At 35.9% G+C, this 14,230-nt stretch overlaps 1 protein-coding gene across 9 annotated transcripts in view; it reads right to left on the bottom strand.

Moving 5' to 3' along the window:
- Window positions 1–14,230, bottom strand: part of GREB1L (GREB1 like retinoic acid receptor coactivator) — a 257,946-nt gene that overhangs the window by 75,436 nt on the left and 168,280 nt on the right. The gene's annotated exons all lie outside the window — the stretch shown is intronic.

Below are 14,230 nucleotides of genomic sequence, written 5' to 3'. Positions count from 1 at the left end.
AGAACTCAAAAGATTGAAATGGTCCCCTACTGGTTCAGAAGAGTTAATATGACTTCCTAAAAGCCTGATTTACCACCAGGGAGTTGATTTCAAGGTCTACAGGAATAATAGAGGCCAGCAACTGCACATAGGATATTATAAAATCACAGGAAAGTGAAGACCACCAAGTTTTTCAGGTCTTTTTTTTTTTTTTTCAATTTTAAAAATTTTAAATTCTTTTAGTTAAAGTTTATTGGGGTGACAATGGTAAACAAAACTACATAGGTTTCAAGTGTACAATTCTATAATACATCTACATATAGTATTATGTTTTTACCACCCAGAGTCAATTCTCCTTCCATCACCGTATATTTGACCCCCATTACCACAGAAACTTATAGGATAGGAATCCCAGGTAAGTTTGCAGTGCCATTACAGAGGTTGCTCATTATGTTTCAGGCCACAGTCATATTGTTTGGAACAAGACTAGTACCTTACTACATTAGTTTATACCTAGAATTTTAGCATATTTCTAACAGGTCAAGTAAAAATATTGGTGAAATCTTGTTGACTAATTATGAAGAGTGGTGATTCACCTTATTATTTTTTTAAATCAGTGAATTCAAATTAAACCAGACCAATATTTTTGAAATAATGAAAGGATACAAAATTAATGTACAGAAATAAATCTTCCTATATATAAACAACAACTAATAGTTAGATAAAATGCCAAGGGATAAGCTTAATAAGGAATATACACAACTATATGAAGAAAACTTTACCATACTTCTTAATGTAATGTCTGGGATTTGTTTTAAAATATTGATGAAGGGAAGAAGAGAGGCAGTAAGATATTGACAATAAATCACATTGGTCAATAAACCATACTGACGATGTGTTCATAATTATTGAAGCTGGTCAATAGTGGTGGTTAATTATATTATTCTATTTTCATATGTATTTTAACTTTTCATGCTAAAGATTTAAATAAATAAAAAAATACTTCTGAAGATCATGAAAACAGGTCTGAACAAATGTCAAGACATACCATGTTTCTGAGTAGGAATATTCAATGTCAAAAAGATGCTAATCAATATGTTTATTTATAAATAAAATGTGATCCTAGGAAATACTAACAGGTTTAGATATTACTAAGATTAATATTAGAATTATTAGATTGTTTTAAGTAGGCACACTGATGTAATGTTGATATAAAAAAATAAACACACAAGAATAGTTGGAAACATTCTGAAAAATAAGAGAAATGTACAGAGGCTAGAATGATGATATATTAAGACATTATAAAACCTCAGTCAATAAAATACTGTGGTCTTGGTGTATTAGTAGACAAACAGAATAATGGAAGAAAGAAGACAGTAAGAAGTACATGCAAATATACTTGATAATTTAGTATGAGACAAAGATATCAGAGCCCAAAGCAGCAATGAAAATGAACCATTCAATAAACTGTATTGAGACAATTGGGTACATAAGAAAAAAAAATTAAGTTGGACCCAAATCTTACACCAAGTACCAAACAAAGTCAAATGTACCAAAGACATAAACTTAAAAATTGAAGATATAAAAATAATAGGCAAAAACATGGGAGAGTTATTAGGTTGGTGCAAAAGTAATTGCCGTTTAAAAGGTTAAAAATAATTGCAAAAACCACAATTACTTTTGCACCAAATTAACAATTATCACCTTGAAATGGAAAAGAAAAAACTACTGTTCAAAATGTAGAAGCCATAAAAACACACACGACTGAGTTATTCATATAATAAATGATAAAAAAAAGAAAAAATCTGAGTGGCAAAACATATTATACCCATGGCAAGCAGTAGTCAAAAGAGAGCTGGAGTAGCTATACTAACATTAGAAAAAAATAGACTTTAAGATAAAAATTATTACTAGAGAAATAGGATATTTTATAATAATAAAAGGATCAATCCACCAGAAAGACATAACAATTATAAACATATATGTACCCCAAATTCATGAAGGTGATAAAACAAGCCTCAATAAACTTAAAAGAACTGAAGTCATACAAAATATATTCTCTGACTCAATGGAATCAAATCAGCAAACAATAAAAGAAGGAAATTTGAGAAATTCATAAATATACGGAAATTAAACAGCACAATCTCAAATAACCAATGGATCAAAGAAAAACATCACAAGGGAAATTAGACATCACTTTAAATGAAAATAAAAGCACAAAAGAAAACTTATGAGATGGTGTTAAAGAAATGCTTAAAGGAAAATTTATGGCACATAAAGAAAATTTTTCTTTTTCTTTCCTGATTGCATTGGCTAGAACCTCCAACACAACACTACAGTGGAACCTCGGTTTTCAGTAATCCATTCCAGAAGACCGTTCGAGTTCTGAAACGTTTGAAAACTGAGGTGCGGTTTCCCCATAGAAAGTAATGCAAAATGGATTAATCCATTCCAGACTTTTAAAATCAACCCCTAAAACTGCAAATTTAGCATGAATTTTACTATCTAATGATACCATAGATACATAAAATTTACAGCGTTCATGAACCGAAATGTTCATCAACAGAGACGTTTGAAAACCGAGGTACCACTGTAAATAGAAGTGTAACAAGACATACCTATCTTGTTTCTGGTCTTAGGTAAAAAGCAATCAGTCTTTTATCACTAAGTATGTTTGCTGTGGTTTTTAGTAGATGTCCCTTCTCAGGTTGAGAAAGTTTCCTTTTTTTTCCTAGTTTGCTAAGAGTTTTATCAGAAAAAAATATTGGATTTTGTCAATACTTTTTTCTGCATCTACTGAGATAATTACATGGTTTTACTTTTTTAGTTTGTTAACATGCTAAATTACATTGCTCGATTTTCAAATGTTAAATCCCACTTGGTCATGATATAGTATCCTTTTAATATATTTTGGATTAAATATGCTAAATATGTATTAAGAAAATTTACATTTATTTAATGAGGGATATTGGTTTGAACTTTCCTTGTAATGTCTTTGATTTCAGTATCAAGGTAATGCTAACGTCATAGAATGAGTGAGGAAGTAGTCTTCAATTTTTTGGAAGAGTTTGTGTGGAATTGTCACTATTTCATCCTTAAATGTTTTTGGTGGAATCTATCATCAGGGCCTGGAATTTTCTTTGAGAATATTTTAAACCACATTTTCAATGTATTTCATAGATACAGGGCTGTTCAGGTTATCTATTTCTCCTTGTATAAACTTTTGTAATTTGTGTCTTTCAAGGAATTTGTTCGTTTCATCTAAGTTGTCAATTTATTGGCATAAAATTGTTCTTAATATTTCTTTATTATTCATTTAATATCATTCATATCTGTAGTGATGCACTTTCTCATTCCCAATATTGGTAATTTGTATCTTCTCTTTTTCCCCCCCTATCATTCTGACTAGAGCTTTATCAACTTATTGATTTTCTAAAAGAACTAATTTCTGGTTTTATTAATTTTTTTCTATTATTTTTGTTTTCTATTTCACTGACTGCCACTTTAATTTTTATTATTTACTTTCTTCTGTTTACTTTGGGTTTAATTTTCTCTTCTTTTTCCTAGTTTCTTAAGGTAAAAGCTGAGTTCATTGATTCAAATTTTTTTGTATTGAGAGGGATAGCTAAGATGGCGGAATAGGCAGGCGCTGTACCAACTGCCTCTCAGGATCACACCAAAATTACAAATAAATTATACAACAATCAACCTTGGGATTCATCCGAATACTAGCTGAACCAGAACCACTAAAACTAAGGATTTAAAGAAGAGGCCACGTTGAGACCGATAGGAGGCGTGGAGACGTGAGGCAGGCTGACTCCAGGTCCACAGAGAAGGGGCGAACCCCGGGAGGGACACCTCAGTAGCAGAGGCCTCCCCTGTAGAGAGAGGGCCCACCCCACCTCATCCCCACCCCGCGCCAGGCTCTCCACCCAGGTGTCCTGTGTCCACCATGGCTGATAGTGGAAATCAGTGAGGACTCTCTCTGCCCATCAGGGTGGGGCGGAGAGAAGCTACTAGAGACCCAGTTGCCCTTTTGTGGAGCCGACACACAGACTCACTCATTGGCGAGCACTCACCCGGTCTCTGGGGAGGAGAGCAGCAGCTCAGGGCTCCCAGGAGCCTGCAGGGAAGGACTGAATTGAGTGCCTTTGGTGCAGGAGCTGGAGGTTGTGTGGCCATTTTTCCCCCTGTGCGGAGCTTGCACATGCAGGGATTACAGGAAGGTGCCATCTTTTCAGGGTTAAGCCCTCCCCCAAAGGGTCAGGTTCTGACCGCACTGGTCAGGTAGACTCCAGGAGCATCCACGCAAGCGCAAGCGCAAGCGCATGCGCACGTTGCCTTGGTGTGGCCCTGGGTCCCCGCCCTTCACACTGCTTGTGTGATGTTGGCTGGGGCATTCCTGGCTGCCCGGCCACTGACCCTGCCCCATAGGCTGCAGATTGAGACAGGCAGAGACTGTGACAGGGGGTAGAGCGTTGGCCACAGTGCGTTGGGCCGGGAGCTGCGCAGCCTGGTGTGAGCGGTGACTGGTGGTATCTGGCCAAAGCGTTCTTGGCTTATTTTTTTAATTTTTTTTTAATTTTTATAAAGTTTTTTGTTTTTGTTTTGTTTTTTCTTTTTTCAGGATTGATTTCTTTATTTTTTTAAAGATTTTATTGGGGAAGGGGAACAGGACTTTATTGGGGCACAGTGTGTACTTCCAGGACTTTTTTCAAGTCAAGTTGTCCTTTCAGTCTTAGTTGTGGAGGGCGCAGCTCAGCTCCAGGTCCAGTTGCCATTGCTAGTTGCAGGGGGCGCAGCCCACCATCCCTTGTGGGACCCGAGGAGTTGAACCGGCAGCTTTGTGGTTGAGAGCCCACTGGCCCATGTGGGAATCGAACCGGCAGCCTTTGGAGTTAGGAGCATGGAGCGCCAACCGCCTGAGCCACCGGGCCGGCCATCTCGGTTTATTTTTGTGAACTGCGTTGCCAGTACAGGAGCAGACGCTGCTCTGACTTTATGGGGGCCACTGACCACACCCTGTGGTGTCCTAGGGGCCTGCCCCGCTCACCTAGATCTGTGTTGCCAGGATCACCCTAGGTGCCTGGTGCCTCACCCCACCTCCACAGGCCATGGAGGGTTTTTTGCAGCAGCAGACAGTCCACAGCGACCTCTGGAGATTTTGGTGGTGAACAATGACCCAAAACCTGCACCACAGCCATTCAGAACCAGCTTTCGGGAATTTGAGAGCCTGAGGTGAAGGCTGGCTGCAGTGCCCTGAGGGGGCTATAAAAGCGGGTCACAGGCCAGGTATTGGTGTAAGATTTGAATCTGCATTAACGTTATAAAAACCACCAGCTCATTTTGTGACTCACTTGAACTCCATCCTGCCCAGCCACTGCCGCATCGCCGAGGGCACCCTCAACATCAGATCAACCAGCCAGACACACACTCCTAAGGAGCCTCTTTTAATAGTTGGGCCTTACGGGCAACTGACAGGTGGCAACAGTCATAGGGGGCCCTGGGCCTTTTGCTAAGCTGTCTCAGGACCAATATTGGTGGGCATCAGCCTCAGTTCACAGAGAGGCCACCCCCACATGCCTCCAGACCCAGCACGGGCAGCAGCCATCAGCATACAGCTTTGAGGCACCTACCAGGTAGCCACAGACCAGTAATAGATAGGGCCAAAACTGCCCTGTGTAGAAGCACTGCCCAACAGACATCAGAAACAATACACCCAGACAAACCAGAGCACTACCTGGTTGGACCTACAAGCAGTACACCCAAAGGGAATTCCCTACAGGCACAAGAGCCTACAGGGGCCAAGTCTCCTCTGAGGGGTCAACCCTCATACAGCAGCTCATACACTGTGGGCATAGCCAATTCTCACAGCCAGTCAGCCTGGGAGTCAATCCCACCTACTGACAAGGCAAAAGCAATGAAAGCTCAACTTCTACAGGAGAATACACACAACACAAGGGACACCTCTGGAACACATGAACAGTAGAGTAGGGAGACTGCTATTCAAATATAAAGGACACATACCACATAAGGCCATAAAGCAAAGACTGACAGACATAGGTGATCTCCCTAATACATTGAAGCAAACACAGAGTGACAGCCAGAATGAGGAAACAAAGAAACATGTCCCAAATAAAAGATCAGAAAAGAAACCTCCAGAAGTGGAACTAAATGAAACAGAGGCAACCAACCTATCAGACAGAGTTTAGAACACTGATTATAAGAATGTTTAAGGAACTTAGTGAGAATTTCAACAAAGAGATAGCAAACATAAAGAAGGACACAGAAATCATAAAAAAAATAACCAGTCTGAAATAAAGAATACAATAACTGAAATGAAGAACACACTCGAAGGAATCACCAGCAGATCAGATGAAGCAGAGGATTGAATCAGCAATTTAGAAGACAAGATAGCAGAAATCAGAACAACAAAAAGAAAAAAGAATAAAAAATAATGAAAATAGTTTAAGAGATCTGTGGGATAACATTAAGTGCAACAACATTCACATCATTAGAATACCAGGAGAAGAGAGGGAGCAAGGGATGGGGAACCTATTTGAAGAAATAATGACCCAAAACTTCCCTAACTTGGTGAAGGAGAATAACTTACAAACCCAGGCAGTGCAGACAATCCCAAAAAAGATGAATCCAAACAGGCTCACACCAAGACCCATCATCGTTAAAGTGGCAAAGGTTAAAGACAAAGCGAATCCTAAAAGCAGCAAGAGAAAGAGAGCAGGTTACTTACAAGGGAACTCCCATAAGACTATAAGCTAGCTGACTTTTCTACTGAAACATTGCAGGCCAGAAGAGAGTGGCAGGAAATATTCAAAGTGATGAAAAACAAAGGCCTATAACCAAGATTGCTCTCTTGCTGGGCCTATAACCCAGCAAAGCTATCATTTAAAATTGAAGGAGAAATACAGAGCTTCCCAGAAAAGAATAAGCTAAAGGAATTCATTACCACTGAGCCAGCATTGCAGGAAATGTTAAAAGGGCTTCTTTAAGCAGAAGAAAGGTGAAAACAAACTAACAAGGGAAGACCAGAAATATGAGTAACAAAATGGTAATAAATAGGTACCTATCAATAATTACTTTAAGTGTGAATGAACTAAATGCTCCAATCAAAAGACATAGGGTGGCTGAGTGGATAAGAAAACAAGGCCCGTGCATATGCTGTTTACAAAAGACTCAGATCAAAAGACACACACAGACCAAAAGTAAAGGGATGGAATAAGATATTTCACGCAAATGGAAATGAGAAAAAAGTTGGGGTAGCAATACTTAAATTGGGCAAAATAAACTTTAAAATGAAGACTATAATAAAAGACCAAAAAGGCCACTACATATTTATAAAGGGATTGAACAAAAAGAGAACATAACCCTAGTAAACATCTATGTACCTAACATAGGAGCTCCTAAATATAAGAAACAGATTTTGAACGACATAAAGACAGAGATCAACAGTAACACTATTATAGTAGGGGACTTCAACACCCATTGACACCAATGCACAGATCCTTCAGACAGAAAACACGGGAACAGTGGCCTTAAAAGACACATTAGATCAGTTAGATTTAATTGATAATTTTAGAGCATTTCACCCCAAAGTAGCAGAACATACACATTCTTCTCAAGTGCAAATGGAACCCATGGAATGTTTTCCAAGCTAGACAACATTCTAGGCCACAAAACAAGTCTCAATAAATTTAAGAAGACTGAAATCATATCAAGAGTCTTCCCTGACTACAGTGCTATGAAACTAGAAATCAATTACAAAAAGAAAACTGGAAAACACACAAATACATGGGGGCTGAATAACATGTTACTAAATAGCAAGTGGGTCAACAATGAGATCAAGGGAGAAATCAAAATATACCTTGAGACAAGTGAAAATGAAAAAACAATGACCCAAAATCTATGGGATGCATAGCAATGCAGGTCTACTTAAAGAAACAAGAAAAATCTCAAATCAACAGTTTATCTTTATACCTAAGGGAACTGGAAAACGAACAGCAAAATAATCCCAAAGGGAGTACAAGGAAGGAAATAATAAAGATCAGAGTGGAAATAAATAAGAGACAAAAACAAAACAAAACACAAAAAAAAACCACGAAAGATCAATGAAACCAAGAGCTGTTTTTTAAAAAAGATAAACAAAATTGACAAACCTTTAGTCAGACTCACCAAGAAAAAGAGAGGACCGAAATTAATAAAATCAGAAATGAAAGAGGAAAAGTGACAACTGACACCACAAAAATACAAAAAAATTTAAGAAAACACTACGAGCAACTGTACACTAATAAACAGACAATCTGGAAGAAAAATTTCTGGATAAATGCCTAGAAACATACAATCTTCCAGGCCTGAATCAACAAGAAACAAAAATTCTGAACAGACTGATTACTACCAATGAAATTGAATCAGTAATCAACAAGCTCCCAACAAACAAAAGCCCTGGGCCAGATGGCTTTACAAGTGAATTTTACCAAATATTCAAAGAAGAATTAACGCCTGTTCTCCTCAAACTATTTCAAAAAATCCAGAAGGAGGGAAGGCTCTCAAGCTCATTTTTTTGAGGCCACTATTACTCTGATCCCAAAACCAAACAAAGATATCACAAAAAAGAAAACTATAGGCCGATATTCCTAATGAATAATATAGATGCAAAATCCTCAACAAAGTATTAGCAAACAGAATTCAGCAATACATTAAAAAGATCATACACCATGATCAAGTGGGATTCATTCTTGGTGTGCAAAGTTGGTTCAATACCTGCAAATCAATTAATGTGATACACACTAACAAAATGAAAAATAAAAATCATATGGTCATATCAATAGATGCAGAAAAAGCATTTGACAAAATTCAACATGCATTTATGATCAAAACTCTTAGCAAAGTGGGAATACAGGGAATCATATCTCAACATACTAAAGGCCCTATAGGGGGTGGCCAGTTAGCTCAGTTGGTTAGAGCATGGTGCTGATAACACCAAAGTTGCCTGTTTGATCCCCGCATGGGCCACTGTGAGCTGCGCCCTCCTTACAATAAATAAATAAACAAACAAATAAGTATAATATATGATAAATCCACAGCTAACATCATATTCAATGGGGAAAAGGTGAAGAAAGCATTCCATTTAAAATCAGGAACAAGACAACGCTGCCCACTTTCACCACTTTTATCAACATAGTACTGGAAGTCCTAGCCACAGCAAGCAGGCAAGAAAAAGAAATAAAAAGCATCCAAAAAGGAGGAAGTAGTTACCAGACGGTAAGGGGGCAGGGGAGTGGTAGATGAGGGTAAAGGGGATCAAATATATGGTGATGGAAGAACTAACTCTGGGTGGTGAACACACAATGTTATTTGTAGATGATGTAATACAGAATTGTATACCTGAAATCTATGTAACTTTACTAACAATTGTCACCCCAATAAACTTTAATTAAAAAAATAAAAGGAGGAAGTAAAATTGTCATTACATGCAGATTACATGATACTATATATAGAAAACACCAAAGATACCACCAAAAAACTATTAGAATAGATAAATGAATTTAGTAAAGTAGCAAGATACAAAATTAATATTCAGAAATCAGTTGCATTTGTATACACCAATAACAAACTATCGGAAGGAGAAATTAAGAAAATATTCCCATTTACAATAGTCTCAAAAACTATAAAATACTAGGAATAAATTTAACCAAGGAAGTAAAAGACCTGTACTCAAAAAATTATAAGACATTGAAGAGAGAAATTAAAGAAGACACAAATAAATGGAAACATATAACATGTTCATGGATAGAATATAGTTAAAATGTCCATACTACCTAAGGCAATATATAAATTCAACGCAATCCCTATCAAATTACCAATTGCATTTTTCACAGAACTAGAACAAATAATCCTAAAATTTATATGGAATCATAAAAGATCCCGAACAGCCACGGCAATCTTGAGAAATAAGAACGAAGTGGGAGGTATCACGCTACCTAACATCAAATCATACTACAGGGCTATAGTAATCAAAACAGCATAGTATTGGTATAAAAACAGACACATGGATCAATGGAACAGAATAGAGAGCCCAGAAATAAATCCATGCCTATATGGTCATTTAATCTACGACAATGGAAGCAAGAATTTACATTGGGGTAACGACAGTCTATTTAATAAACAGTGCTGGGGAAGATAGATAGATACATGCAAAAAAAAATGAAACTGGACCACCTTCTTACACCATATACAAAAATAAATTCAAAATGGATTAAAGACTTAAGTGTAAGACCCAAAATCATAAAACTCTTAGAAGAAAATATTGGAAGTAAATTCGCAGACATTACTCTTAGTAATAGTTTTACTGATATATCTCCTTGGGCAAGGGAAGCAAAAGAAAAAAATAAACATGTGGGACTTCATCAAACTAAAAAGGTTTTTTTTCACAGTAAAGGAAACCATTTATAAAACAAAAAGTTATCCTACCAAGTGGAAGAAGGTATTTGCCAATGACACATCTGATAAAGGGTTAAAATCCAAAATTTATTTAAAAACTCAGACAACTCAATACCAAAAATACGAACAACCCTGTTAAAAAATGGGCAAAGGACATGAAGAGACATTTCCCTAAAGAGGACATACAGACGGCCAACAGACATATGAAAAAATGCTCAACATCACTAATCATTAGAGAAATGCAAATAAAAACCACAATGAGACACCACCTCACTCCTGTCAGAATGGCAATCATCAATAAATCAACAAATAACACGTGTTGGTGAGGATGTGGAGAAAAGGGGAACCTCGTGCACTGTTGGTGGGATTGCAGATTGGTGCAGCCACTGTGGAAAACAGCATGGAGGTTCCTCAAAAAATTGAAAATGGAACTTCCTTATGACCCAGCAATTCTACTCCTGGGTATCTATCCAGAGAAATCCAAAAAAATTTGAAAAAAAATATATGCACCCCTATGTTTACTGCAGCGCTATTCACAATAGCCAAGATATGGAAACAACCAAAATGTCCATTGATGGACAACTGGACAAAGAAACTGTGGTATATTTATACAATGGAGTATTACTAGGCTATAAAAAAGAATGAAATCTTACCATTTGCAATAACATGGACCTTGAGAATATTATGCTAAGTGAAATAAGTCAGGCTGAGAGACAAATACCATATGATCTCACTTATATGTGGAAACTAAAGAACAGAATAAATGAGCAAACAAAACAGAAACAGATTCAGAAACATAGAAAAAAAACTGTTGGTTGCTAGATGGGAGGGAGTAGGGATGGCAGAGAAGGTGAAGGGATTAAAAAGAGCAAATTAGTAGACATAATATAGACATGGGGATACGAAATACTGAATGGGGGATATAATCAACAATGTTGTAAAGATTATGTAAGGTGGGCACTGGACTTTTCAAGAGGATCACTTCATAGACTATAGATGCATAACCAATGTGCTGTACAACTGATGCTGAAGTAGAATAACATTGTAAGTCAAGTATAAGAAAAAAATATATATATATACATGGTCACGGGAGGTGGAGTATAGATAGCATAAGGAAGATAGTCAATGGTATTGTAACAGTTATATAAGATGTCAGAGGGGTAGTAGCTTGGGGGAGGGGCATTATCACTTTGTGAGGGGTGTAAATGTCTATTATATTGCTTTGTACATCCAAAACTATTAAAAAATAATAAAATGAGTACATTTGCTACTAGAAAAAATTTTTTTTGTCTTTTCTATATAGGTTTAGTGCTATAAATTCCCCTCTAAATAGTGCTATATTGGCATCCTACAAATTCTCATGTATTGTTTATTCATATACATTCAATAAAAATATTGCTAATTTCCCTTTTGATCTATGGACTATTTAGAAGTGTGTTATTTAGTTTCCAAATATTTGGGGATTTTTCCAAAGATCTTACCTTTATTGGCTTCTAATATGATTTCATTTTGGACAAAGAATATACTTTGTATGATTTGAATCCTTTAAAATATATTAATACTTATTGTACAAACTATGTATCATGTCAGATAGGTACCAGACTTATCGGGGGGATCACTTCAATAATTATATAAATGCCTAACCACTATACTGTACACCTGAAACTAATATAAAATAATATTGAATGTCAACTAAAATTAAAAAGATATATAGTCACGGGATGTAAAGTATAGCACAGGGACTATAGTCAATGGTATTGTAATAGCTATTACAGTGTCAGAGGGGTAGTAGACTTGTTGGGGTTATCACTTTGTGAGGAGCGATAATGTCTAATCACTATGTTGTTTTGTACACCTATAACTACGTAATAATAAAAAAGAATCACTCAAAAAATTAATAAATAAAATATATTAAGACTTGTTTTATGTCCCATAAACACAATATCATGCATATTTTTGTTCCGCTGAATGTAACATGTCTTTTTTCTCTGGCTTGGTAAATGTTCTATGTGAATTTGAGGAGAATGTGTAACTTTCTGTTGTTGGGTGGAATGTTTTATAAATGTAAATTAGGTCAAGTTGGTTGATAGTATTGTTCAACTGTTCTATATCCTGATTGATTTTATCTGTTCTATCAATCATTGAGAGAGGTATTGAAATACCTCGCTATAATTGTAAATTTTTATATTTCTTAAAATAATTCTATCAGTTTTTCCTTCATGTATTTTGAAGTTCTGTTATCAGGTGCATAAATGTTTAGGATTGTTCTGTCCTCTTGATTACTTGACCCCTTTATCATTATAAAATTACCTCTTTAATAATTCTAGTTATATTCTTTGCTCTGAAATCTATTTTACCTGATATTACTGTATCAACTTGAGCTTTCTTTTGGCTACTGTTAGCATGGTACATGTTTTTTAATACTTTTACCTTTAATTTATTTGGGTCTTTATATTTTAATTGTACTTCATGTAGGCCTCACAGAGTTAGATCTTACTTTTTTTATCCAATCTGATAACATCTGCCTTTGAATTGGGGTGTTCAGATCATTTACATTTAATGTGATTCTTGATGTGTTTAGGTCTATCATCTTGCTGTTTGTTTTTACTTGTCCCATCTATTTTTTGTCCCCTTTTCCCTCTTTTCAGCCTTCTTTTGGATTAATCAGGTATTTTTTTTATGACTTCATTTTATCTCCTTTGTTGCTTACAGCTATAACTTTGTTGTTGTTTTTTCTGGTTGCTTTAAGGTTTATAGCATATATTCTAACTTATGAGTCTAACCCCAAGTGGCATTAGACAACTTCACGTATTGTACAAGAACTTTACAGTAGTATACTTCCAAATGTCCCCTCCTAACCTTTATGGTATTGTTATGCACTTTACTTTTCCATATATTATAAGTCTCATGATATATTATCATATTTGTATAAGTCAGTTGTATCTTTAAAAATTTAAATAAGAAAAGAATTGTATATATTTACCCATGTGGTTATCACTTCCAGTGGTTTTCATTCCTTTGTAAAGATTCAGATTTTTTTCTGTCTGGTATCATTATCCACCTACTTGAATGACTTCCTTTAACATTTCTTGTTGTGTGAAACTATTAGTGGTGAATTCTTTATTTTGTATGTCTGAAAATATCTTTTTTTCACTTTTATTTCTGAAAGATACTTTTCCTAAGCATAGAATTCTAGGATAGTTCTTAGCTTTGAGCACTTTAAAGATGTTGCTCCACTGTCTTCTTATTTATATTGTTTCCCAATTACAAATATGATGTCATGCTTATTTTTGTTCCTCTGTACATGACATATCTGTTTTTTTTCTGGTTGTTTTTAAGATTTTCTCTTTATTGTCAGTTTTAAGCAATTTTATTATGATGTGCTTTGGTACAGTTTTCTAAATGTTTCTTGTGCTTGAGGTTCACTGAACTTCTTGGGTTTAAATTTTCATCAAGTTTTGGAAGTTTTGGCCATTATTTCTTCAAATATTTTTGTCTCCCCCAACCCCTTCAGGCACTCCAGTTACCAGTATATTAGGCTATTTGTCGTTATCCCACATCTCACTGATGGGCTTTTAATTTTATTTTTTTTCCTCTCTGTTTCATTCTTCAAGTTACTTCTCTTCTGCAATGGCTAATTTGTTATTAATCCCAATCCGTGTATTTTTCATTTCAAACATAGTTGTCATCTCTAGAAGTTTGATTTGATTGTTTTTATCATCTTCCATGTCTACTTAACTTTTTGAACATATGAAATAGTTATAGTAACTGTTTTGATGTCCTTCCCTGCTAA

Source organism: Rhinolophus sinicus, chromosome 4, assembly GCF_057876585.1.
Source record: "Rhinolophus sinicus isolate RSI-liver-muscle chromosome 4, RSI-T2T, whole genome shotgun sequence".
Taxonomy (NCBI): domain Eukaryota; kingdom Metazoa; phylum Chordata; class Mammalia; order Chiroptera; family Rhinolophidae; genus Rhinolophus; species Rhinolophus sinicus.
This window is presented reverse-complemented; position numbering and strand designations above follow the sequence as displayed.